Raw genomic sequence first — 23,356 nt, forward strand, 5'->3', positions numbered from 1 at the left:
TTGGTAGGAAAAACAGAAGTGCAGATTATTTTTTATATGGTGAGAGATTGGGAAATGTTGATGTTCAAAGGGACCTGGGTGTCCTTGTATATGAGTCACTGAAAGCTAACATGCAGGTGCAGCAAACAATTAGGAAGGCAAATGGTATGTTGGCCTTTTTTACAAGAGGATTTGAGTACAGGAGTAAAGATGTCTTATTGCAATTATATAGGGCCTTGGTGAGACCGTACCTGGAGTATTGTGTATAATTTTGGTCTCCTTATCTAAGAAAGGATATACTTGCCAGAGAGGGAATGCAACGAAAGTTCACCAGACTGATCCCTAGGATGGCGGGATTGTTGTATGAGGAGAGATTGAGCACACTAGGCCTGAATCTCTAGAGTTTAGAAAAATGAGAGGTGATCTCATTGAAACATACAAAATTCTTACAGGGCTCAACAGGGTAGATGCAAGGAGGATGTTTCCCCTGGCTGGGGAATCTAGAACCAGGGGTCACAGTCTCAGAATAAAGGGTAGGCCATGGCACCCCATCCACCACCCTAAGCATTCACTCCCTTCACCGCCGGTGCACTGTGGCTGCAGTGTGTACCATCCACAGGATGCACTGCAGCAACTCGCCAAGGCTTCTTCGACAGCACCTCCCAAGCCAGCGACCTCTACCACCTAGAAGGACAAGAGCAGCAGGCACATGGGAACAACACCACCTGCACGTTCTCCTCCAAGTCACACACCATCCCGACTTGGAAATATATCGCCGTTCCTTCATTGTCGCTGGGTCAAAATCCTGGAACTCCCTTCCTAACAGCACTGTGGGAGAACCGTCACCACACGGACTGCAGCGGTTCAAGAAGGCGGCTCACCACCACCTTCTCAAGGGCAATTAGGGATGGGCAATAAATGCTGGCCTCGCCAGCGATGCCCACATCCCGTGAACGAATATAAAAAAAAAGGACTGAGATGAGGAGAAATTTCTTCACTCAGAGGGTGGTGAATCTTTGGAATTCTCTACCCCAGAGGGCTATGGAGGCTCAGTCATTGAGAACATTCAAAACAGACCGATAGATTTCTAGATATTAAAGGCATCGAGAGATATGGAGATAGTGCAGGAAAATGGTGTTGAGGTAAAAGATTAGCCATGATCTTGTTGAATGGTGGAGCAGGCTCGAGGGGCTGGATGGCCATCTCTCACTCCTATTTCTTATGTTCTTAAACAGATTTCCTCCATAAAAAATAATATAAATGGTTATTATGGAAGGAGAGTCGCATGGCCGTTTGCCCATCATCTTGCCCACACACACAGAATGGGGGTTTAGTCTAGAGTCAGGAACTTCTCTTTGAATGCTTCAAGCATTAACTTCATTTCAAGGCAATCTATACCATGTGTTCACAACTACGGTCAATTAGTTACTGTATAAGACTTACATTTAACTTGAGGCTTCTTTAGGTTATAGCCTAATCATCTTTTCTGTTCAGAAAAATGATTTTTCCCTTCATGACAGACTACCTCAAGATCTATTGTTCTATCTTCAATTCTTTGAACCTTTTCAAGTATCTATACATAGCCTTCCTTTCTTGTTCATGTACCATCTGGTGCTATATATCAAAAGATTAAATAAAATGACTTGAAAGATTATTTGTAATGTCTCAAGAGCTCTTGGTAATTACAGAAATCTCTATACTTTTAAGATGTAAGAAGGTAGCTTCCCAGCTGCCTAGCAGTCTCATCTTCATGCCTGAACTGTAAAATAGCATTTCACAAAATGTTTCTCACAATAAGTTTTCACTTTCTTCACTATGTGCACCAGATGCTAATATCAGACATTGGATTGATTTTAACTCCAAGGGGGGTAATTTTAACCTAACCTGCTGGATAGCACATGGACAGGATCAGATCAGACACCCAAAATCGGGTGGGGTGCAAAACATATGAGTGAGCCGATCCAGTCGGTTTCCCATCAAATGGGATAGGTTAAAATTACTCCAAGATCTTTCTCTTGTTACTTCCTCTCTACTCACAGATCTCCTTGTCTCTTTTAATTTAATCTTCTTCATAGCGATTTGGGAAGCACATGCATGAAGATTAGGTTGACTGCTACCAGTCTGTCTCTAGAGTGCTGACAACAGTCCTGCACACATTCAGAACATTAAAGTGGAAGAGATATGCCCTATTGGTCATTTGTAGAGCCTGTTCTCAACCCATGCTGTTGGTTTTATCCTCCATCGTCATACACTCACTGCACCGTACCGTGGCTGCAGTGTGTACTATATACAGGACGCTCTGCAGCAAGTCACCATGGCTTCTTCAGCAGCACCTCCCAAACCCACAACGTACACCACCTAGAAGGACAAGGGCAGCAGGTGCATGGGAATATCATCACGTCCAAGTTTCCGTTCAAGTCACACACCATCCTGATTTGGGCATGTATTGCCGTTCCTTCATTGTCGCTGAGTCAAAATCTTGGAACTTCCTACCTAACAGCATGGCGGAAGCACCTTCACCACATGGACTGCAGAGGCTCAAGAAAAACAGCCATCACCACCTTCTCAAGGGCATCTAGGGATGGGCAATAAACACTAGCCATGCCAGCGTTATCCTGAGAATGAATTTTAAAAAATTCAGTGCCACTATAAGCAATTGTTGAGAGCAGGATTGCCCTGTACTGTCATCATAATAAAATGTTATTGACATTTTGTGACAGAGTTGAATCAGTAATGTAAAGCATTTTTTTACAGAATCCCTAGAGAAAGTGACATAACTGCTGGAGCTTTTCAGACTGTCAGAACATAAGAGGTTATGCAATCAGAGGAAAGTACTAGTAGAGTTTTTGTCTTGATCATTTTCTACTTTCCTTTCCTGAAGAATGATTGATGGGATACAGTCCTTGGTACCACTCCACCTTACTGATCCTATTCATATGTAAGCCTAGTGTAAGGAATCTTACAACACCAGGTTATAGTCCAACAATTTTATTTGAAAATCACAAGCTTTCGGAGGCTTTCTCCTCACACTCACCTGATGAAGGAGAAAACTTCCGAAAGCTTGTGATTTTCAAATAAAACTGTTGGACTATAACCTGGTGTTGTAAGATTCCTTACATTTGTACACCCCAGTCCATCACCGGCATCTCCACATCATATGTAAGCCTAGACAGTGAGTGTTGGTAGGCTGTATGATGGTGAGGGCACCACAGCCAAGCCCAATCCTGTCCTCACTGACATCCACATGAGTATTTCCAGGAGAAGGTGATCAAGAATAAGAACCATTTTTCCATCTGCCTAATCCAGGGGCATTGTGTCCATTGAAGAGTCCCTTTCACCATCTGGTTTAGAGCAGCTGCTTTAGCACAGACTGAGCGACAGAACCAAGGTGCTGCCTGATTTATACGGCTCGGTACTCACTGACCCATCCACAGAGCTCAGCTTTTTTTGACATTGGTACTTTGCAGTTATAGACTGACAAATTAATCCTGTCATACAATAGTTTGCAAAAGTATACATTTATATATTGAGCTAAATCTGTGATACAAGTGTACACTGCTAAACACCGTTCCTCTAACTCCAGCCATTTATGCATCCCCACCTCACCCCCCTTTGCCACACCATTGGTAGCAGAGCCCTCAGCTACCTGGGTCCTCAGTACATAGGAACGTAAGAGCAGGAGTAGACCATTCAGCCCCTCAAGCCTGTTCCACCATTCAATTAGATCATGGCTGATCTGTACCTTAAGTCCATTTACCCGCCTTGGTTCCATAACCTTCATACCCTTGCCTAACAAAAATCCACCAATCTCAGTGTTTAAATTTTCAATTGACACCCAGCCTCAACAGCTTTTTGGGGGAGAGAGTTACAGATTTCCACTACCCTTTGTTTGAAGAAGTGCTTCCTGACATCATCCCTGAATGGCCTAGCTCTAATTTTAAGGTTATGCTCCCTTGTTCTGGACTATCTCACCAGAAGAAATAGTTTCCCTCTATCTACCTTATCAAATCCTTTAATTATCATAAACACCTCAAAGAGAACACATCTTAATCTTCTATACTCAAGGGAATAGAAGCCTAGTCTATGCCACCTGTCCTCATAATTTAACCCTTTTAGCCCTGGTATAATTCTGGTGAATCTGCACTGCACCCCTTCCAAGGCCAGTATATCCTTCCTGAGGTGCGGTGCCCAGAACTTAATATGATACTCCAGATGGGGTCTAACCAGTGCTTTATATAACTGTAACATAACTTCCACCCCTTTGTATTCCAATCCTGTTGAGAAAAAGGCCAACATTCCATTAGCCTTTTTAATTATTTTTTGCACCTGTCCACTAGCTTTTAGTGATTTTTATACATGGACCCCCAAAGGACAAGGGCAGCAGGCACATGGGAACAACACCACCTGCACGTTCCCCTCCAAGTCACACACCATCCCGACTTGGAAATATATCGTCGTTCCTTCATCGTCGCTGGGTCAAAATCCTGGAACTCCCTTCCTAACAGCACTGTGGGAGAACCTTCACCACACGGACTGCAGCGGTTCAAGAAGGCGGCTCATCACCACCTTCTCAAGGGCAATTAGGGATGGGCAATAAATGCCGGCCTCGCCAGTGACGCCCACATCCCATGAACGAATAAAAAAAATCTCACTGCTCCTCCACAGTTCCTAACTTTTCACCATTTAAAAAATACTCTGATCTATCTTTCTTTGGTCTAAAGTGGATGACCTCACACTTCCCCACATTAAACTCCATCTGCCACAGTTTTGCCCACTCACTTAATGTCCCTTTGCAACTTTCTGCTCCCATCTATACTATTTACTGTGTCACCTAACATAATGTTGTCAGCAAACTTGGATTTATGGATCTCTAGTCCTTCGTCTAGGTCATTTATAAATATAGTGAAAAGCTGAGGCCCCAATGTAGATCCCTGGGGAGCACTACTAGTCACATCCTGCCAATTTGAGTGCATACCCATTATCCCCACTCTCTGTCTCCTACCTCTTAGCCATGTCAATAGGTTACCTCCGATTCTATGTGCGTTCATTTTTGTTAAAAGCCTCATGTGCAAAACCTTATCAAATGTGTTGTAGAAGTCCATATAAATAATTTCCGTAGACACTCCCTTATCTACCACTTCAAAAAATTCAACCAATTTTGTTAGACATGACTTACCCTTTACAAATCTATGTTCGCTCTCTCTGATCACTTCATATTTGTCCAAGTGCTCAGTCACTCTATTCCTAATAACAGATTCTAGTAACGTCCCCATAACAGACGTTAGACTAATAGGCCTATAATTTCCTAATTTATCTGTCCTACCCTTCTTAAATAATAGTGTCGAGTCATGGAGCTAGATTTGAGTCCACAATTTTCAAAGCCATATGAAAAGTGAAAGTGAGCAAATGTTTGCTGCTGTACTAACAACACATGGTTTATGAGCAGAATAAACCAAAAAACAGCCAGTGGTCCCAGTGCAAATTTAATGAAATGGATCTCATTTCCCCTATTCCCCCAATTCTCCCAATCTCACTCCCACTATTCTCCCAATCTCACTCCCACTACTCTCCCAATCTCACTCCCACTACTTTTCCAATCTCATTCCCACTACTCTCCCAATCTCATTCCCACTACTCTCTCAATCTCACTCCCACTAGTCTCCCAATCTCACTCCCACTATTCTCCCAATCTCACTCCCACTACTCTCCCAATCTCACTCTCACTATTCTCCCAATTTCACTCCCACTACTCTCCCAATCTCACTCCCACTACTCTCCCAATCTCACTCCCACTACTCTCTCAATCTCACTCCCACTACTCTCTCAATCTCACTCCCACTACTCTCTCAATCTCACTCCCACTACTCTTACAACCCCCTTCACTGAATATTTTCATGTTTAATCAGGTACAGATAAACTAGGAGTGCACATAATCAAAGTTGTGAATGTGAACCTGCAACAGATTGCAGTGAAGCTTGATAAGGTCCTTTACAGGACGGGATCCTTTCTACAATATGACACACATGATTGCACACTTGTGAAGTTCTTTAAGCCAGCACTATGGCTGAAAAGGGTGGTTTTTTGATTTTATGGTGAAATTAGATTATTTTAATCATTAGTGAAGTCTAGGGAATAGATTATTTTTCATCACAGCAGTGATTATCATCATGATTCTTGATGAAATATTCACTTTAACCAATGAGACATTAACAATTATTCTTTCCCATAGTCCTGCCACCCATTTCCTGAGGTGTTTTTATTGGAGCTGACTGATCTCATACCGATTCACAGCAGAATAACGTAAACCTGTTCAATGCAAGAAGCATGTATTTTTGATTAAATTTATTTTAAAAATATGGTTTGCAAGAAAAACACTTTGAAGATAATCAGGCTATGTTTACTTTCTAGTTGTGTTTTCTACTTGTCTCTTTCTATCACATTCCATCTCTTTACTGTAAGTGGTGTGCTAATTGTATTCTATTCATTTAAGTTTAAAATGATCTGAATAATGTTCAAATTCTAGACGACCCAGGGCAGACAGACAGGATGAAAGTCTCTCTGTTACACATACACGTATAACTGTTCACACAAAACGTGCAAGCACACACGTTGTAAGGGTCCTAAATAAAGCTGTCCTCAATCCAGTAACCCAGTTCCTAAAGACAACAGTTCGCAGCGTAAAAAACCCCATTGATTGGCACCAGTGTGACTCTCACACAAAGTGGGGGATATTAATTATGCGCAATAGTGTAAAACGGGTGATAGCAAATCGGCAGCCTGTTTTACATCTCTCCCGATTTTTATTTCCATTAACTTAATCTGGGCACAAACAAGTTAAGCAGCTTAAAAGATTGCAGAAATTTGTCCGTAAATAACTTACGCTCATAACTACAATAAACCCAGGTATCCACGATCTTTTAAGTGCGTCTTGCTCTTATCATGTGACCCACGGGGAGAAAACCAGCTGATTAAAATTGTTGCCCTTGCACGGGCCGGGCAGAGGTGGCAATCCTGTGCCACTGTCCAGTACAAGAGCCCAGGGATAAATAGCCAGCGGGTAAGTGCTCGCCAGGCTGTGGTCACTCCCTGCCCACCTCGGCTGCCACCGCGACCACGGTGATGCAGCTACCCAGCAGCTCCACCGCCTTCCACTCATGGGGAGGGGAGTCAATGGACGGAGGCTTGGGACCTCCTAACCTCTCCTCACACTTTCATGTGCATTGTGCATATTCTTGCCATACAGTGAAAGAAAAGATTAAGAAGTGTTACAAGCAAATGCAGGAGCTACTGCTCTGCATCTATCTGGCGGGGTTGGTGGGGGGTGTTGTCCTTTCCCGATAGGTTACTGCTTTGGTTGTTTCACCTGAGCCTGACGACCAGTCTGGGCATGGCAGAAAGTAATGGAAATTTGAATTTCTTATCTTCCCTAACCTTGTCAGGTCATTAAACATCTTACGGCATTGGTTTGCCATTCTGGGGACTGTAGATGAGGCACTGAGTGCCTCAGCCACTTCAGCCCATGAACGGCTCCTCACCACCCGTAAAGACTGCGCCCCTGATGAGGCGATTAGACATCCCTGCCTTGCTTCGTCCCCCTTTGCAAAATTCAAGGCCCTCTTGCGGACAGCCTTCTTCTCACTTTCAGTCACCTGCAGCAAGGCAGAAGTTAAAAACACTTCAGACTCTCTACAGAGCAATTTTAAATTACTTACCGTAAAAGTTTACAGGACAGAGAGATAAGTGTTGCTTGCCTTGTGGTCTCCATACTCACTCTGAAGGGGAAGGTTTTTTTTCCTCGCCTTTTATACTACCCAACATTAGCACCTTGAGGCCCCATTGGCTCTGCTCCAGTGACGTTTCGGTTATGCTCCTTGATTGTGCTGATTCACGGGAGATTTTACGTATGGGCTTATGTTAATTAGTTAGAATGGAAACTTAGGCTCAATTTCACTTTGGCCAGGCAAGCGCAGTTTTGGGCGCACTTTGGGCACAATTTCCCGATTGCACTCATGGAGGTAACTCCAGGCCAAGGTGTCTATTGGCAGGTAGTGAGTTTGTAACAGTTGCATATTCTCAAACCTGCCTTATTGAGATAAACCTTGGTACACCTGCTGTAAAATATTATACTCTGCCCCCAACACCACCACCAGCAGTTTGATGCCGAACCTTCACTCTCCTATCCCTCACCAGCAGCAGCAGCAGCCTGATGCTCAACCCCCCACAGCCCTATTCCCCACTCGCCCATTTTGCAACACTAAACTGGAAAACTGGCATTTTTTAAAAAGTATTTCCAGCACTGTAAGTTGAACATGCTGCTTTGCTTTATTTGGAGCGCAATAAGAGACATGTTGCCTTAACCCGATGAAAGGAAAATGGAGACAGGAGGATGGGACTGGTGGCTGACAGGGGAAGAGGCCTAGCAGGGAGGTGCAGATGGGGTCAGGGGTCATGGGCAGGTGGCCGGGGGTCCAAGACCAAAGGCATGAGGCCCAATCGGGGAGGCGCAGACAGGGCCAGTCAGCAGGAGGCACTGATAGGCTGGACCGGGGGAGCTGGAGACAGGGACTACAGCTCAAGACTCAGCAAGCATGTCCCAAATAAACAAATTAAATATAATCGACCTTCAGCAGCCAGACTGGCGTCTGCAGAATTAACTAAATTAAATCAGGTTTTGAGGACAGTGAGAGTGGGCTAGTTGCAGATTAATTAATTGAATAAATGAGAGTTCAAAAAAAGTTAAATTAATAGATTAGAACATAGTTTACAGAACAGCTGGCTGTGGATTGAGCTGGGAGAGGGGTTTGGAGTGCAACAATGCCACCTAGTGTCAAAAGGACTGAAAATCAAGTATAATAGGAAGTATTATTGTTGTAATAGTAAGTGGAATGCCGTACAGTTAAAACTAACATCCCAGCATTACCCCAAGGCATAACCCCAGGTGTCACAACTAGCTGCGTCAAATAGACGTAGCACAGGCAGTGAATTAAATTGGAAGCAGGTGCTAGATGCAAGACTTTTAATATATTACAAGCCGTTGCTCACAATCAGAGCTTTGATAAGAATATTATGCCAAGTAGTATTACCATGAGCTGATGTGTTAGCATTAGGGCAGCCCAGGGATCTGTCGGCACTGGAAGGAGACACAGAGTCTGGCAGTACTAGGATGGGGTATTCTTTTAATTCATTCTCAGGATGTTGGCATCACAGGTAAAGCCAGCATTTATTGCCCATCTCTAGTTACCCTAAGAAGGTGGTGATACAACTGAATAGCTTGCCAGGCCTCTTCAGAGGGCAGTTAAGAGTCAACCACATTGGTGTAGGACTGGAGGCATGTATAGGCCAGACCAGGTAAGGACAGGCAGATCTCCTTCGCGATAGGACATTAATGAACCAGGACATTAATCAGTCACTTTTTACTGATACCAGCTTTTTTATAAAATTGAATTTAAATGGCCATGGTGGGATTTGAACTGAAATTCTTGGAGACAATTAGTTGAGGACTCTGGATTACTAGACCAGTAACATAACCACTACATTACAGTACCAAGGCATTGAAATTGATCTTGGGCAGTTGCACAAAATGGGCGATAGCAAATCGGCAGCCTGTTGTACACCCGCCTGATTTTCTTTTCTGTTGAAGGGGTTAGATGTGCGAGAGTGACTGTAGAAGTTTACTTGGCACTCCCATGCCATAACTTATCAACTAATTGTTGTGTTCTTCCCTCCTTAATTTAAAGTGCAATAAGACATCCTCCTGCACTTAAGGAGCACTATAGAAATACAAGTTATTATGTTATTTGCATCATTGCATCTTGCATTAAAATGTTCTAATATTTATGTCTATTTCAATAATTTTATGATGTTGTAAGTAAGTCTGCAGACCATTATTATTTGCAATTATGGCACTGACATACATGTAGACCTACTGTGTTATATTCAATGAGTATTACATTTTGATGGTGCAAAAATCAAGAGTCAATTGTGATTCATAAAATCTTGTATTTTAATGTACCCGCAGACCCCACCCTAGGAAAAAATTTGATCCATAAGAACACAATTCTTCCTTCAAAAGTTTCCAAATCGGCCTCTGCACTTATGTATTCTGAAGTTATTTTTTCCTATGATACAACTGGTGGAGCTTAAGTCATGACAAGACCACTGTACTTCCATTGTAATTATTTCTATTCTTAATCATAGGTGAGTCCATTGGCTTTCAATTTTCACAGAAAAGCAAATTGAATTGCAGAATGTGATCCAAAAAACTAATAAAAATCTTGAAATTCAGTGTTAATAACAGTGAATTTAGCTTAATTCAGCCACGTTGAAATAGTGGCTTTGTCTATAATGTTGGTCTCCTTTTTTGAATATTGGGATAACATTTGTTATCTCCCAGTCTCCCATATTTGTATGCAGCAAAGTTGCTTGACACTGCACATGGCCTACACCAACTAGAGTGGAATCACTGCTAGATCCAGTGCTGTGAAATGAATCAGAGTAGATAAGAGAAGTAAGCGTAGGGGAACAACTATGCAATAATGATCATAACATAATAAGGTTTAAAATAATGATTGAGAAAGACATAAGTAAGACCAATACCAAAGTGATAAATTAGAAAACAGCTAATTTTGAGGGGAGGAGAATGGAACTTGGGAAGGTAAACGGGAAAAAAAATGTTGACAAAGAGGTGATCAATAGATTTCAAGAGAGTAATATTCCGCTAAAAGAAATTAGAACAAACTAGTGAATAATGAAACACCATGGATGAATAAAGAGATAAGGTTAAAATTGAAAGTAAAGAAAAAAGCATACACTAAATACATAGACAATAAAGGAGAGGATGACAAAAGGGAATACAAAAAGATTAGGAAAGAAGTCAGAAAAACAATTAGGAAAGCAAAGAAGAACTACAAAATTAACTTATGAAGGAATATAGAAAGAAATAGTAAAGTATTCTACAGACACATAAATAACCAAAGAAAAATCAGATCGGGATCAGAAGGGATGCACAAGATAAACTCAAAGGCAATGACAGCGAAATGGTAGAAATATTGAACAGTTATTTTGCCTCAGTATTTACCAGGAGACAAAGGGTGGACATATTAGAAGAAGAGATCAAAAAAGATATAATGACATTTAAGATAGAGAGCAGGGAGATATCTAATAAGCTAATCAAACTTAGAGAGGATAAAACCCCTGGTCCGGATAGATTGCATCCACGCATATTAAAAGAAGTTAGGGAAGAGATAGCAGAGGCACTATCACATATGTATAAAAATTCATTAGAAAAGGGAAGAGTGCCAGAGGACTGGCAGACAGCTGAAGTAATTCCTATATTTAAAAAGGGAGATAGAACAAGTCCAGGGAACTATAGACCAGTTAACCAAAGTCGGTGGTAGGGAAGATAATGGAATCTTTACTCAAAGTGTATTGGAAAAACGTCTAGAAAATGAAAATATAATAAAGAATAGTCAGCATGGATTTCGAAAGGGACCTTATTGAATTTTTTGAAGAAGTAACAGAAAGAGTATACAAGGCAGTAGATGTACTATATTTGGATTTTCAAAAGGTCGTCGATAAAGTAGACTCATGACTAAGGTCAGGGCATGTGGGGTTAGGGGACAAGTAGCAGAAAGGATAGTAAGCTGGCTACAAAACAGGAAACAGAGAATAGGGGTTAAGGGGAGTAACTCAGACTGGCAAACGGTGGGAAGTGGTGTTCTACAGGGATCTGTGTTGGGGCCACTGTTCACAATTTACATAAATGATTTGGACTCAGGAATTGGAAGTACAATTTCAAAATGTGTGGATGACACCAAATTAGGGGTATAATTGATAGAGATACTGAGGAAGACTGCGGCAAAATATAAGACGACATTAATAAACTTGCAGAACGGGCATGTAATTGGAAAATGAATTTCGATATAGATACGTGTGAGGTGGTACATTTTGATAGGAAGAATAAGGAGGCCATATAGTCCTTGGAAAATAAGAGTCTAAATGAGGCAGAGGCGCAAATTGATATAGTGGTACAGATTCACAAATTGATATAGTGGTACAGATTCACAAATTGATATAGTGGTACAGATTCACAAATCATTAAAAATAGTGACGCGGATTAACAAAACCATAAAAAGTGCAAAAGAAAGCACTGGGTTTCATTTCCAGAGGGATAGAATTCAAAAGCAGAGAAGTTATGTTAAATTTGTATCGAACTTTGGCTAGACCACACTTAGAGTACTGTGCACAGTTCTGATCTCAATATTACAAAAAAGATATAGAAGCACTGGAGAAAGTGCAAAAAAGATTTACAAGGATGATACCAGAACCAAGAGGGTACAACTATCAGGAAAGACTGAACAGACTGGGGCTCTTTTCTCTCGAAAAACAAAGACTGAGAGGTGACCTGTTAGAGGTTTTTAAAATTATGAAAGGGTTTAATAGGATAGATGTAGAGAAGATGTTTCCACTTGTGGGGGAGACCAAAATAAGGGCCATCAATATAAGATCGTCACTAATAAATCCAATAAGGAATTCAGAGAGTGGTGAGAATGTGGAACTCACTATCACATCGAGTGGTTGAAACGACTAACATAGATGCATTTAAGGAGAAGCTAGATAAACACGTGAGGGAGAAAGGAATAGAAGGATATGCTGATAGGGTTATATGAAGTAAGGTAGGAGGAAGCTCATGTGGAGCATAAACACCAGCATGGACCAGTTGGGCTGAATGGCCTGTTTCTATGCTGTACATTCTATGTAATTCTATGTACTTCCTCAGGCTTCATTTTGGTAATTGTGCTTTGACATTCCATCAACTGGTTCTGTCCCTTTCTAGACTGTACTCATATTCAAACACATTTGTACATTGCTACTTATATTATATTTTTTACCTTGTTTAAAGGCAAAGAACAACAACAATAATAACAACTTGCATTTATACAGTGTCTTTAATGTAGTAAAATGACCCAAGGCACATCACAGGAACGTTACCAGACAAAATTTGACACTAAGCCATATAATGAGATATTAGGACAGGTTACCAAAAGCTTGGTCAAAGAGGTAGGTTTTAAGGAGGAGAGGCGGAGAGGTTTAGGGAAGGAATCCCAGAGCTTAGGGCCTAGTTCGCTGAAGGCACGCCCGCCAATGGTGGGACGATGGAAATCGGGGATGCACAAGAGGCCAGAGTTGAAGGAATGCAGTGTTCTTGGAGCATTGTAGGGCTGGGTGAGATTACAGGGATAGAGAGGGGCGAGGCCATGGATGGATTTGAACATAAGAATGAGAATTTTAAATTGGAGGTGTTGCTGGACCCGGAAGCCAATGTAGGTCAGCGAGAAAGATATGATTCAGCAAACACAGCATAGGGTATTACAGGTACTTTATTTCTGGTTGGTCATAACAATTATGTACAGGACTTTCCTCCTGTACTCCCTGGAAGGCACTGATTCATGCTGAGGCAGCGTTCCGCAGGCGCTACTTTGCTTCATTCACGAGCCTAGACAGCGAGTGTCAGCAGGTTATTCGATTTTAATGTCTGGAAAAATCAGGAGCCCTGACTCCCTCACACCCAATTCTCTGATCTACACTGCCAATTATTACAAACTCTACATTCAAACTCTGTCCCTCTAGTATTAGCTTGCTGGTGAACTGCCAGGTTACTGGATGCACAAAAATTGCTTTTTACAAACTGAACATCTATGCAGATTCTCTCCAGTGATCATTTGTCGATGAACTCTTCACACTGGGAATGGTGTCGTGCAACTTCAGGGCTATGGTGTGCAGAATTATAATCAACGCTACAAATTTGCAATTTTCACTGAAAAATGGACAGAATTGTAGAATTTGATCCCCAAAACACCAGGACTCTTATTTAATAAAAACATAATTTGACTTTTTCAGTTAATCCGTGTCCCTGAACATATATATATGTTTGCAGGAGGAAAAATAGTAAAATCCTTGGATAATTCTATCATTTCAAGATGAAACCACAAGGTGGTAGTGACGTGCAAGAATAGTCTCTAAAATCTATTTCAACCCCAACTCTTGGCTACAGTGTTCAGTGCTGTCCAATGGTAGCCTATTTCTTCAGCTTTGGAAATTTTGTCTTCAATCTATGTATCTTTAGAAATCTTTAAAAACCTTGGCTAAAGAGCAATTTCTGAGAAGGTTGCCATGCAGGCTATGTGCAGTACTCTAGCTGAAATTGCATAGCTTCTTGCAAAGGCCAGAAAAGTAACTTCTACCAAGGCAGCCTATGAGTAAAGGCATGTCTGCTTACAACTGATAAAAGTTGTCCTTTTGTGTTAGACTGTGTCTTCACCCCACCTTTCCCCAGCCCATGTTGGCCTAGAAATTATGACAGCTTCGACTAACCTCGGAAAAACACACAGGGGTGTAGATCTTGACTTTGTGCAATAGTGTAAAACGGGTGATAGCGAATTGGTAGCCTGTTTTACATCTCTCCTGATTTTTACTTCCATTGAAGTCAATATCTACCCCAAGGAATCCAAGTGATCTTGTCCTTTCTGTTTGTCAAGTTAAAAATCTACTCAAGCTGAAGATAGTGACTTTACTTTATGTCAAACCATTGATTCTCCTCTTCAGGTGCTGAGCATTTTATCACTATAAGTTATGCATAGTGTGAAGGCCTTAAAGAGCCTTTTAAAAATGATTTTTTTTGTTCTGTTTATTTCGAATGATTTTTGAATATTTTGTTTAATCTATTTGGCTGGGAATTCCCTCGGAGCTGTTCCCGATCCGTTACCATAACTTTGCCAGAAGTGGGGCAGAAACCCTTTCTTCGTACGTAAGCAGGGTTTCCATTGCACTTTTGGTGAGGTAACAGCGGCAAAGCAGGAGCAGCTCTGAGGAAATGTAGAACCTCAGGATGGCACGAGAGGCTCTTGTACACAAAATGGCTGCTCGCAGGCTCACATTTATCAACGTTTCGTCCCCTCCTGTCAGTAATTTTGTGGTTCACCAAATCATGAGGAAAGCCCACCTTAGCTCCTCCTCTGAGCGTTCCGAGGACACGAACTTTTCATAACTTGAACTGCAAGTTTACCAATGTTCCATTACTTATATTCACCTGCACAGGATTAATTAACTGCTGAAGAACTCAGAGAATCTCTGAAAAAAGTCAGTAAGTATGGCTATTATTAAAATGACATCTAGTGATACTTTTAACATATTCAAAGCTCAAGTGAAAAGCTTTTGTTGCGGTCGGAAACCAGCCAAACGCTCACATCTGTCTCCCTCTCAAACAGTCAGCTCGCTCATGTGCATAACAAAGAGCTGCTCGAGCAGAAAGGGAGAGCGCAGAAGAGCAGAGGAATGTTAAATCCTCACTCATTTTTATGGGCACCGGACAATGGATTTGATAGACACACTGTTGACATGTATGCAAGAGTTAGCATCAAAAGTTAACGTGGAACTCAGTTTAAAAAGTTTGTTGTGACTATTGACACCACTGTGTCAGCCAATGAGTTGGAGGAGGAGCGGGACTTATGGCCGGCAAGACTTACGTGAATTTTGCAGCAAAACAGAGCAAACAGCAAAGCAAACAAAGTTTATTTACTCAGCAAACTGCAAAGGAAACAAAATTTGTTTACATAGTCTATTTATAAATAGTCTCTACGAACTGCAGCAAACAGAAATCCTCCATAAAATCAATCCCAGTCACTTACAGCAGTGCAGTCTCCAGGCGTGATTGAAGGGGGAATTACCCAGTCATCTCCATTCTGGCCGGGAATAGTAGTGTCACTATATGCAGCCATTTAAGTTTGAAGAGCAATGGGATGGCATCACATAAGGTGCTGAGTAACTTAGATCGTCTTTGGGAATAAGCCATTTAACTCTACAATTCTACTTATTGAACATGCTAGGAATAAACCCTGAATAGGTATTCAACACTTGGATCACTGTACTAGGGAAATAGAATAAAATCACAATCGACAATTTGCGCCTAGAATGCTTCAGAAACACCATTAGTTTAGCTGAGGTGAATTTACGCCCAAGTTTCTGCGCAAACATTAACATAAGCCCAAATGTAAAATCTCCCACCAATCAGCACGATCAAGCAGTTTAGAGCACTAAACCCTTTGGAGTAGTAGAGTAATAAGAGGAGTGGGATTGCCAGGACATGAGCCTTTCTTCAATGTTTTAAGCTAATTGATGATTTCTGCCACAGCGGGGCAGATCGTGGCTTCAATTGACTGCTGGTCAGGTGATTAACACTGGATTCATATGACCACAGGTGCCTGTGAGCCTGAGAATCTGGGCGCAATGTAATTTACCCCCCTCTCCCTCCCCCTCCCCCCGAACGAACGCAATCAATGGAAACCCGCCTGGAGGTGCAGCCAGTTTTGTGGACGGGGACTGGTTCGGGCAAAGAGACTGTTGAACTAGCATAAAAGATCACTGATGCTTGGTCGTAAAGTAGTTATGGGCGCAACTCACTTACACTTAAAATTCTGTGATATTTTGCACAATTTGATTTGATTCCGCCCAGTTTAAGCTGTTTTCTGGGCTGAAATCATGCTGAAACCCTAGGCCATGTCCAAAACATCGTCTGTCCACAAAAAACATGGACATTGGCATGAGTGGACTGTGTCTCTTGTGTCTTGTGACCAGAACTGGATGCAGTTCTCAAGACATGTCCTGACTAGAGCACTAAACCCTTTGGGTGTTACTTCCTCTGACTTGTACTCCACTGTTTTGGCTATAGAGAGCAATGTTTTATTTGCATGGTGGGATGTCAAAAAGATCAAAGAGGTTGCTCAAGCAGGATCTATTCCTTCTGAATTCATTCAATCAAACTTAGTCATGTGAAGTAATGAATATGAGTTTTAATTAACACAGAAACATTTAGCTCCATAAATATCTAATTTCTATTTCCCTTCTACAAGATATTGCCTCTCGACTCCCTCAGGCCCTGAAGTAGCAATGTATGAGCATAACCCCCCCTGGATAATTCCATACTGTCCTGAAAACAATGCCTTATGGTTTCACAAGCACTGTCAGCCCTCCCTACCCATTTGGCCAGTCTTTACACGTGAACATAGTCAGTCAGTGCTGGCTAACTATTCCATCATGAGAGGCCATCACAACTGAATCCAATCTCCTACCCTCGTCTGACATCCACACACATACTTTCCACTAGGGTTGATTCATTAGGAATCAGGAGCAAGAACCTTGGCTTTTTCCTTCTGCCCTTGGTCAATTGTAATGTCCCTATCACTGAAATTAGTTAACTCAACATACTAACACACAGCTGTCCAAGTGGCTCAGCTAGTTAAGCCAGAGAACTAGATGAGGTATACCTACCAACTCAACCAGGTGCCATGTTCAATTCCTAGTCTATGCTTAGTTAGCTGATCTTACCCAAGGCAACAGGAGGGTGACTACATTTGGGCACTGCATCCCCAGGGTAAGGGGAGCTTAAATGAAGGCATTGAAAGTCTCATATCTAAGTTTGCTGATGACACAAAGATTGGTGGCATTGTAAGCAGTGTAGATGAAAACATAAAATTACAAAGTGATATTGATAGATTAGGTGAATGGGCAAAACTGTGGCAAATGGAATTCAATGTAGACAAATGTGAGGCCATCCACTTTGGATCAAAAAAGGATAGAACAGGGTACTAAATGGTAAAAAGTTAAAAACAGTGGATGTCCAAAGGGACTTAGGGGTTCAGGTACATAGATCATTGAAGTGTCATGAACAGGTGTAGAAAATAATCAAGAAGGCTAATGGAATGCTGGCCTTTATATCTAGAGGACTGGAGTACAAGGGGGCAGAAGTTATGCTGCAGCTATACAAAACCCTGGTTAGACCGTACCTGGAGTACTGTGAGCAGTTCTGGGCACTGCACCTTCAGAAGGACATATTGGCCTTGGAGGGAGTGCAGCGTAGGTTTACTATAATGATACCCGGACTTCAAGGGTTAAGTTACGAGGAGAGATTACACAAATTGGGGTTGTAGTCTCTCGAGTTTAGAAGGTTAAGGGGTGATCTGATTGAAGTTTATAAGATATTAAGGGGAACAGATAGGGTGGATAGAAAGAAACTATTTCTGCTGGTTGGGGATTCTAGAAGTAGGGGGCACAGTCTAAAAATTAGAGCCAGATCTTTCAGGAGTGAGATTAGAAAACATTTCTACACACAAATGGTGGTAGAAGTTTGGAACTCTCTTCCGCAAACGGCAATTGATACTAGCTCAATTGCTAAATTTTAATCTGAGATAGATAGCTTTTTGGCAACCAAAGGTATTAAGGGATATGGGCCAAAGGCAGGTATATGGAGTTAGATCACAGATCAGCCATGATCTTACCAAATGGCAGAGCAGGCACGAGGGGCTGAATGGCCTACTCCTGTTCCTATGTTCCTAAAAGTTCACTCTTCTAAACAGTCCACTATTCTGCAACTACATGTGTGTGGACATCAGATGAAGACAGGCCTGAGCTTGATTGGGATTCACCCTGTAGTTGAATAGCCTCCACGCACTTGATGTCTAGGGTGAAAAATGGCAAATTGGGCAAGGTACCCATGGGCAGGATGCAGCTGTGGGATTGTACCTCAGCAGAAGTCAATGCCTTCAGGAAAGGAGGGATGGAAAGAGGGAAGAAATAGCCCCCAAAAGAGCAAAATAAACCAGAAACCTTCTACCTTTGCATATGTAACAGTTGCTGCATTTCAAAGTAATTAATTGTTTGTGAAACACTTTGAGACGTGATATGGTGCTGCACAAATGCAAGTCTGTCTCTTCTTTATGACTCTGCATCATGTCAAGTGCTGCATTTTTACACTGAGCCATCAGTAACTCACAGTTCGGAAGCACACAGCACAATAATAACAGGTAACAAGAACACCTGCATGTGTAGAAACGTCTTTGTAACATTCAGAAATTATTGGCAAGTTCAGTAGCAAATACTTCCCCTTTAATGATTACGTCTCAACTCCCTCACGGCCGCAGTATCTCCTCATAGCCAGGTTCACTGGTTCTATTTGTGCTCGACAGCTTACTGCTTAAGGACAAATAATCAAAAAAAAGATTATAGGAATCAACAAAACAAAAAAAGGCTGTTATGAAGTTAACTGTGATTCTTTGTCATGAGTTGACTCTTCCAAAGGGTGCCGCTGGTGAACTTTCCTCCCCAATCTAATGGAACGGACTTTTGAAAGAAAGACTTGCATTGGTATCGCGCCTTTCAAAGCACTTTACAGCCAATGAAGTACTTTTGAAGAGTAGTCACTGTTGTAATGTAGGGAACGTTACCTTGTCCGACATCTTTCAAATGTTATATTTATTTCAAATTATTTTACAATATTTTCAGGATCAATCAGTTGTGGTACCAGGCAGTACGTGTTCAGACTACATGTTCAGACTACCTAAAGACAGCTGGTGTTATTGAAACCATTACGATTTGTTAACATTCTCCAGCCAGAAATTGTTTTCTTAGCATAAACCTGCCGCAGACCAGACCTGTGCTAATTTGCACTTAAGTTTGCTTTAATAGCTGTTAATTTAAATCCTTTTCTAAGTGTAGAAATTCACACAAGCCCATTGTCATAACACGCAGACATCAGGACCGTCTTTTTACTGTCTCCTGCTGTGTTAACCTAAGGTAATTTGCTACTTTAGTCAGAAAGGAGGTTTGCTTTTGTGGCGCTTGGTCTCAAAGAGTGGTTTTGAACATCTGGAGTGAATGGTGTCAACATTTATTACAGGTTGCCAGGAGCAACCCAATGATTCAGAAGTAGATAAAAGGGATGGAGGTTTTCGTGGGGTTTCTTTCTGTCTCTTTGAATGTTTTATCACAGATTACAAAGAGCCACGCACCCACAAATGCATACTGTACAAAATCTCTCAGTCTGCTTAAAGCACTGTCTGTGTCTTTTGTGATCTAATCTGCCAGCAGAACTGGAATGTGGCCTGGAGCCAATAAGGGAGGAGTGGGCTTTTTATCTAACACCATAGTCCAGCACTAAACATAAGCAAGATAGTGGGAACCCACCTCAGTGATTATATCTCAGTCTATTTTGTCAGACATAGATACAATATCCAAGCTGAGCGTTTGAAAGCTTTAGCTACAATTAAGTAGAAGCATCTTTTTTTAAAGTTCCTATGTTGTTGACAGCAATCATCAAGAAGCATCATACATCACACTTAAATGCTTACTTTATACTGCTGAATGTAACACCAAAAAGACATCTCTATTGGAAACGGTTGCAGGCTGTAGCGAGTTGTTCTCGTGTCTCATGGCTTGACCAACATTCCTCCCTCAATCAATGGCACAGAAACACAGATTAACTGGTCATTCACCTTATTGCTGTTTATGGGATCTTGCTATGCACAAAACGACTGTTATGTTTGCCTACATAACAGCGACTGTACTTCATTGCATGTCAAGGGCTATGAGACTGGTCTGAGAAAAGTGATAAAGTACTTTATAAATGCAGGTCTTTCATTGGACGAAATGAACATAACCAGAAGATACAGATTTAACATAATTGGCTAAAGAACCGAGGGAAATGAGGAGAAATTTTTTTATGCAGCAAGTTGTCATGATCTGGAATGCACTGCTTGAAAAGGTGGTGGAAGCAGATTCAGTAGTAACCTTCAAAAGGGAATTGGATAAATACTTGAAAAGGAAAGAATTGCAGGGCTATGGGGAAAGAACAGGGGAGTGGGTCTAATTGAATAGCTCCTTCAAACAGCCAGTACAGACACAATAGGCTGAAAGGCCTCCATCTGTGCTGTAAGAGTCTGATTTTATGAACATCACCAACTAGGCAGGTAATAAGTGGGCAATATAGTGCGTACTACCCTCAGCACAAGGCAATTATTCTACAAACATCTGAAAGGACAGTGTCAATGATAACAACTGGTGGTCAACTGGGTTGAATTTGAACACTGTTCTTTTACCTACAGGAGCTTTGTTCAAATCCTTCCCAGTTTCTTCTCTTTGCCTACTGCAAGAAACTTAAATGAAATAAAGTTGGCCGGCCTTGGTCCAGTTTCTAGTGGATGCAAGTCCACAGCACAAAACAGCACACAATATGGTCATAATTGCCAACCTCACTCAGAAAGGATACAGGACGACTGGGATCAGGAAATAAAAATGTCATATTAGTGCAGCACGGGATGCTCCTAAGAAGTTGGAGGTCAACACATATTTGTCCAGACAAAGGGGAAGAAGCATTACTTTGCATCAGCTTGTTCCATACTTGATGTGGGAGAGCTTAATCCTGACACTAGGTGACAAAAATGAAGAGAGTTCCATTCCCCAACATCAACATTCCCCACTTTGATCAGCACAAAAAAAGAGACAAAACCTGTTAATGGATAATGCAAAGTAAGACTTATCCCCTGCAGGTTTTTCCAGACATACAGTGGTTATATTGTCCTGTTTGTTTGATGTGGAGTATTAGGAGAGATTTCTAATTTAGATAAACCTGAGATGTGAATGAAGGATAGTTGACAGAGCTATTACAGAAACAAAGGGCCATCATTTGCTGTAGCAGGGTACCTAACATTTAGACATGGCCTTGCACGTTTACGTTTTTAAATTTTTTGCATGGCAAGTTGCTGAAAGTGGGAACTGATAACATCGCAGTGAGGGAAACAGGGCATCTGGGACCTGAGTGAACAGGGCAAGTAACAGGGTATCTCCTTAATCAATCAGATTGAAGAATTGAGAAATAAACAGTGCAAGGACTGAGAAGGAAGTGTAAATTAGAGTGGGTGAATTCAATGTCAAATCAGGTACAGAAAGAAATAAAGAGAGGGAAAGAAAGATTGGATTAAGAGAGAGAGAAAAAAAGACAGAAAGGAAAAGTAAAAAAAAATAAAATTTTACATTATTAAAATCTTCAACAACAATTAAATCTTGAAGGACATCTGCTCCTCGCCTGAAGTTGTTGTACCATTTACGTATAAATAACTGTTGTTCCCCAGGGGTCGGTACTGGGACCATTGCTTTTTTTGATAAATATTAATGACTTAGACTTGGGTCTATAGGGCACAATTTCAAAATTTGCAGATGACACAAAACTTGGAAGTGTAGTAAACAGTGAGGAGTAATAGACTTCAAGAGGACATAGACAGGCTGGTGGAATGGGTGGACACATGGCAGATGAAATTTAACACAGAGAAGTGCAAAGTGATACATTTTGGCACAAAGAATGAGGAGAGGCAATATAAACTAAATGGTACAATTCTAAAGGGGGTGCAGGTATAGAGAGACCTGGGGGTATATGTGCACAAATTTTTGAAGGTGGCAGGACAGGTTGAGAAAATGGTTAAAAAAGCATATGGGATCCTGAGCTTTATAAATAGAGGCATGGAGTACAAAAGCAAGGAAGTTATGTTGAACCTTTATAAAACACTATAGAGAGGATGCAGAAAAGATTTACTGGAATGATTCCAGGGATGTGGGACTTCAGTTATGTGGATAGACTGGAAAAACTGGGGTTGTTCTCCTTAGAGCAGAGAAGGCTGAGAGGAGATTTGATAGAAGTGTTCAAAATCATGAAGAGTTTAGATAAAGTAAAGAAAGAGAAACTGTTCCCATTGGCGGAAGAGTCGAGAACCAGAGGACACAGATTTAAGGCGATTTGCAAAAGAACCAAAGGCGACATGAGAAAAAGCTTTTTAACGCAGCGAGTGGTTATGATCTGGAATGTGCTGCCTGAAAGGATGGTGTAAGCACATTCAATCATGGCTTTCAAAAAGGAATTGGATAAATATTTGAAGGGAAAAAATTTGCAGCTCTACGGGGAAAGAGTGGGAGAATGGGACTAACTGAATTGCTCTTACAAAGAGCCAGCATGGGTTCGATGGGCCAATTGGCCTTATTCTGTGCTGTAACCATTCTATGATTCTATGACTATGATAATAATGAGTGCCATTAGCCTCACTGTTATTTCGTCAGAAAATTCTGGCCCATACAGTGAGGATCCACAGAATCATGCCTCTCAAAAGCTAAGAGTGTGCTGAGATCCTCTGTACAAATTACAAGAAAGGTACAGATGTGGGAGGCCAGTCAGCCCCTCTCACTTCATCCATCCAGAATAATTGACCTAAATGTTCCTTCACACAAGAGTCATTTAACTAACTCTTGAAGCAATTTAAGGTTTTCACCTCTATTACCCTACCAGGACCACCATTACAAATATTGATCACTCATTACGTGAAGAAGTCCTTCCTGACATCTGTCCTAAACCTTCCTTTCACCAATTCTAACCTATGTCCCCTTCTTCCAATATCCTGCAATACCTTGAAGTAGTGCTCTGGATTAATGCCATCTATGCCATTTAATATTTTATACATTTCTACAAGTTCCCCTCTCAGCTTCTTTTTAAAGCTAAAGTGCC

At 41.4% G+C, this 23,356-nt stretch overlaps 1 long non-coding RNA gene across 3 annotated transcripts in view; it reads right to left on the bottom strand.

Moving 5' to 3' along the window:
• LOC137321676 (uncharacterized) overlaps nt 1-23,356 on the bottom strand; it is a 99,456-nt gene that overhangs the window by 73,248 nt on the left and 2,852 nt on the right. The gene's annotated exons all lie outside the window — the stretch shown is intronic.

The sequence above is a fragment of the Heptranchias perlo genome, chromosome 5 (genome assembly GCF_035084215.1).
Source record: "Heptranchias perlo isolate sHepPer1 chromosome 5, sHepPer1.hap1, whole genome shotgun sequence".
NCBI lineage: Eukaryota > Metazoa > Chordata > Chondrichthyes > Hexanchiformes > Hexanchidae > Heptranchias > Heptranchias perlo.